At 32.1% G+C, this 5,413-nt stretch overlaps 1 long non-coding RNA gene across 1 annotated transcript; it reads left to right on the top strand.

Annotated features, from left to right (window-relative positions):
* The first annotated feature begins 1,434 nt into the window (after window positions 1-1,434).
* On the top strand, window positions 1,435-2,968 carry LOC128289220 (uncharacterized). Its single transcript, XR_008278899.1, has 3 exons — window positions 1,435-1,485; window positions 1,567-1,618; window positions 2,928-2,968. It is a non-coding gene; the product is annotated as an uncharacterized LOC128289220 (long non-coding RNA).
* Window positions 2,969-5,413: the final 2,445 nt, after the last annotated feature.

The raw sequence follows: 5,413 nt of genomic DNA, 5'->3' as shown, positions 1-5,413 counted from the left end.
GATCACTGCTGCACCAAGCTTGAAAAACTGATTTCTCTTCTCTCTTCTCGGATGAGCTTCAATCTCACTCTCTCAAAATTTCCGCCCACACACCCGTAAAATCCCCAAAAAATGGCTTTTGACAAAACTAAAAAGGCAAAATATTGTGGCGAAAATATGGGTTTCCCACATAGTGAGACCCATACCCAACAATTATAATTTCATAAAATATATATACTTTAATAGAAAATATTAAATTAGTCGACATGGATAGATAAAGGAATGCAAATTCTCTCTCGTTCAATGCCCCTATCGTGTCCGTAAGCAAAATCATATCACGTGTGGTGTAGTTAAACACCCATAACTTTCTTTTCCAATTATATATTACTCATGAAAAGATTAAAATTAATAATATTTAATTTCAAAAATAATAAAAATAAAAGTTAGAAATTAGAATAATAAATAATAAAATAATATTAAATCAATAGATCTTATTCTTTAATTTGTTTTATAATAAATAATCCAACACTTTTTGCACTATTAAATCAAACATGTTATTTTTATAAGATTTTATATTTAATTTTGTATATATAAATTGCATAATAAATATAAATATTTTATAATTAGAAAGAGTTGCATTGAAAATTGTTAAAGGGTTCACAAAATGTCATCTACCGGATAGTTGACCGATCCTAACAATCAAATGTATTGTCCCTTATTGGGGTCTTGTCTCTCATTCTATGTTTAGAGCCACGAGCCATGAGCGAGTTCCTAGAGGGCACAGGATCGGGTGCTTTGATTGGAGGTACCTACAAGACTCACAGGAAACAAAATCCCCACAGGAGATAATACCTTCAATTATGTAACGCCTCAAAAATTTAAAATTTTAATTTGTTAAATTTTGTCATAATTAAGTATTTGCTGTAGTGGTTAAAAGTTTTGATTGATTATTTGAGGATATAGGTTTAAACTTTAATCTTGGAAAATTTTGTTATTTTTGTCCCTATACTATCTTGGTCATTATGACTTAAATATTATTCTCATTCAATTAGCTTATTTTTTGGTTATGTGTTTCAAATCCCTACTTGTGCGTAAAGTGACAATAATTTTGCTAAATTTTTTGTGTGTCGCTCAAAGGGGTTGTGTTTGGATTAAATTAGAATTCTGATAAGTTGATAGGTAGTAGAAAATCTGTTCAGTTGGGATTTCTTTCTTCAATTTCTTTTATTTTATTTTTAGAAAATTCCTCCCCAAATTAATCTCTCACCCTACCATCAATTACCCACTCTTTCCTAAACTCACTTTTTGTTTTTTTCTCACGTTTTGCAATCAAGAGAATTTTTCAGATTGCTTTCTTCAATTCCCCTCCCCCTTGGTTACAGTAAGTAAGCTGTGCCGATTTTTGCTTTGTGCTTTTCCTTGAACTTTCGTAATCTGCTGAGTTCCTTTCGTTTCTTTGTGATTACTCTCGTTCGTGGTGCCATTCTTAGTACACGTGGTGGTTCGGTAAGGTTTCATGTTTTAAGTGGAATGCTATTGTGGTTTCGGAAATAAGTGCTTTGGTTTAATTGTTTCGTATTATGGTAGGAGGAGTTTCTGAGGTGAACGACGAGTTACCAGCGACTTAGTGATTTTGGAGGTATGTTGTCACAGACGAAGCCAGAACAATCTTTTAGGGTAGAATTAAATTTTAATTTTTATAGTTTATACATTTGTAATTTTTAAAAGATTAAATTAAATTTTTATCTTTACTAATTTAAAATTTTAAAAAATTTAAGGACTTAAATAACAATTTTATATTTTAGGGGGCGGGGCCCATGCTAGCCCCCTCTAGATTCGCCACTGTCTGTTGTGATCGTTTGGGTAAGTGTTCACACCCAAGGAACTAATTTTCAGTTTGTTAGCAATTGTGACCGAGTGTGTTACTTTGGAATTAGTAAATCGTTACAGAAATTATTCAGTATAAATGGTTATTTTAGGTTATGAGAATATCTTAGTTGAATTCGCATCGAAAATACCCAAATACCCAAGTATGTAACGAAAACTTGAGAAAACAGTGAATGGCGAAAGTTGAAATTGGGGACTGCTGACGCCACACAACCTTGTGTTGGACCGTGTAAGACACATGGTCTAGATCAATTGGCTACGTGGGCCACATAGCTGTGTGTGAGACCGTGTGCCGTTGTGTGGGTTACATGGGCATGTGCGTCAAATTTTAAAAATTTTCAGTAGGGCGCTTTGTCGTCTAGTCAAATCTGGGCCTCCTGTAGGGTTTCTATGGTACAAATTGGACTATAAACTATGATTTCTGATGTTTTGTATTCGTTATATACAGCTTATGAACGTAAGATTATTATGTTGCATGTTATGTTTGATCAATAACATGATAAGTATGTTCTGTAATAAAATATGTTGCATGTTATGTTTGATCAATAACATGATAAGTATGTTCTGTAATAAAATAAGCATAATATGTTATTTGTTAAGCATGTTCTGTATCTGTCATAATAAGCATGTATGTCATATACATATTTGGTATATGTTATTTTTGCATATGCATTGGGAGGGATATATGTTGTGAAGGAAGTGTGGGTAATTTAATCTATCTGTCGTATCTGGTGGCTCACCACACATAGATTTCTATTCTGGAATTATCGCATATTGATCTGTAACTTGGCTGTGAATAATCTGAAAAGCATCATACCGACATTAAGCGGTGTGTAGGGATAGATAGGTATATGATACTCTATATGGTGTGTAAGGATAATCGGAAATGGTGGATAGTGAATGGGGTAGGATTGTGATTCTACATCGATATATTGTGTTTTTGCTCTATTATAAAACATGTTTGATGATTTCTTAAAATATGTCTGAAATTAAGTCTATGCTTATGTTATTATAAGTTACACATTGAACTCAAAAGCTCACCTCTGTCTATTTACTTTCAGATAACCCCCAGACTTAGGACGAGTCGGTGTGACGGGAGCTCGGTTAAACACTTTTGATAATTTTGTTATTTTAAATTATGGTTTATTCTGTTTTGATTTTATTGGACTGTTTTGAACATTTAGGTCTGTTTGGTTTTGAACTTTTATTTACTGTTTTAAACCGTTTTTGATTTAAAATTTAAAATTCATTATCAACAAAATGTTGAATTTTCAAAATACGATTTATGTTTCCAAACTGACTTTAACTAAGGGTCCGCTGTTAATAAATGCTCTTTGAAAATATAAATTTAGTCATTATCATTAATGAATTAATTGTGAATGATATTTTCACTAAAATAAACCAAAATTGTTTTTTTTAAATATGGCGTTATTCTACAAGCCTAATTAATTTTAGGTTTTTCAAAGAGTGTCATGATAGTTTCTCCAGATTTGGCATTAACATTTAGGCGCTTTAGGGTATTATAAGTTATCAAGGGACTGATAAACTACTTGACATATAATACTTTGAAGATTTTTCCTGAAGAAGTCGACCCTTCTATGAAAATAAATCCCAACACATTTTTATACTAACCACATTTTTCTAAATTCAATTTTTGAAATAAATATTTTTTCTCAATGTCAAAATTAATTGTTTGATTTATTGTTACAAAAATCTTAAATTTTTTTCTATAATATAGATTAAAAATATCATGAATTGATTTATTTTAATTATTTCTTATTTTATTATATTTTAGTCTTTGTATGACTAATATATATAAGGGCAATGCAATAAATCATTAATTTTAGAGTTATATATATTTATAATTGGGGGAAAATTATGGCTTTAACTAAAGTGACATGATTTTACAATGACATGATATAGGAAGTGCAAAAAGTTTCAGATATATCCAAATGAAGTTACAATGGAGGCAGTTTTCTCATCATCACCTTAAAAACAATACAAGAATCTGCATTAAAATAGAGAAATGATATTATAGAGTACAAATAAACAAATAAAAATATTGACATTACCTATTACCATTCATGCCAATGAGGTTGAACATTTTAAAAGTAGGGATGCTCATCCCACTGCAACAATTCCCACCATTCTGTAGTTTATCTACTAGTAAGAGAAGGTGGAGTAAAAGAATATGGCTTCCAATTGCCAACAAGAGAAACAAATGGAGGAACTCTCTGCAATTTATCACACTTAGTAACATAGATAAACAGGAGAGAATCACAAATCATCACTCCACGTTTGCTACAAATGTTCTTCATATTTGGTAATGTCAACAAATTTAATACTCTCAATTTGGAAAGATGGAATTTGATTAATGCATCACTCCTTTTCCTTCAACTTCTGATGTTGGTGCTCCCAAAATTTCGACCAGTTCATCACAATGATCCACTGATATTTCTTCCAAGTTTTGGAGGTTGGGAAGCAACCAATATGGAAACAACATCTTCAAACTTGAGCAGTTGTGTACATAAATTTCCTTAAGATGGGAAAAGGTGGCAGACAGAGACAATATTAATGTTGTTGCTGAACCAAATCCTTCATCTTTGATAATAAGGACACTCAACTTTGGCAGAGCTTCAAGTTGCAACCGTTTGAGGCTCTGAAATGGATGAGTGGTGTGGAAGAGGAGGCAAAAGAGGACAAGGAAGCAACACACTCTAGTCTTCTACACTTTCAAATATTACAAACCCTCAAGTCAATCGCATTTTTGAAGAAAGAATTATCATCATCGACTATGATTCTCAAATAGTGGCACTGTAAAATATGCAACTCTTGAATATCAATTGGGAGCATAATTAACTCACCTCCATAAATGTCGACTTCTCCAATTGATACTCTTTTATCTCTTCCAAAATACATATTAGATGAGCCCACCTGTAAATGGTACTTGATGAGATTTTTCTTACATGAGACGAACTTATTCAATTCATGAATGTCTTCGAAACGTCCGTTGAAGTGTTCATCCTTCTCCAATGGCAGTACCTTCTTTGCCTTTAGACCTTTTTTTTCATTTCTCTCATCAAATCTCAAGTGTTGAAGACGAAAGAGTTTTGGTAAAAGTCCAGCGGGTATCTCTTTCAAAATGAAAATGGGCTTAGTATGATCAAGATACCTTGGATTTATCAACATATCCATGTTTTCAGTGACTTTCTCAATTCTAGCCAAACAAAGATCCAACTTCTTCAATTCTTGAAGCATCGAAAGACAAGGCAAATCTCTTAATTGTTCACAATAACCAAACAACAGTGTAGTGAGTTTGTTTAATTAGAGATGGAATTTGGTGAACTTTCGATCATTGTAAAGGAAAATTTAAGAACACTCAGACAAGACATGTTTACTTAGTAAGAATATGTGATCTTCTTTAAAAGGGTTCTTCTGCAATAACAAAGTTACAAGAAATTGACATTCTAAAGGCAACATATCTATGAAAATCTATAATATGGAGTTATCCATAAGTGACAGATTCTTAATATCCACCAACCATTTC

Source organism: Gossypium arboreum, unplaced genomic scaffold, assembly GCF_025698485.1.
Source record: "Gossypium arboreum isolate Shixiya-1 unplaced genomic scaffold, ASM2569848v2 Contig00707, whole genome shotgun sequence".
In the NCBI taxonomy this organism is placed as follows: Eukaryota; Viridiplantae; Streptophyta; class Magnoliopsida; order Malvales; family Malvaceae; genus Gossypium; species Gossypium arboreum.
Note: the sequence above shows the minus strand (reverse complement) of the source record. Positions and strands in the feature narration are given on the sequence as shown.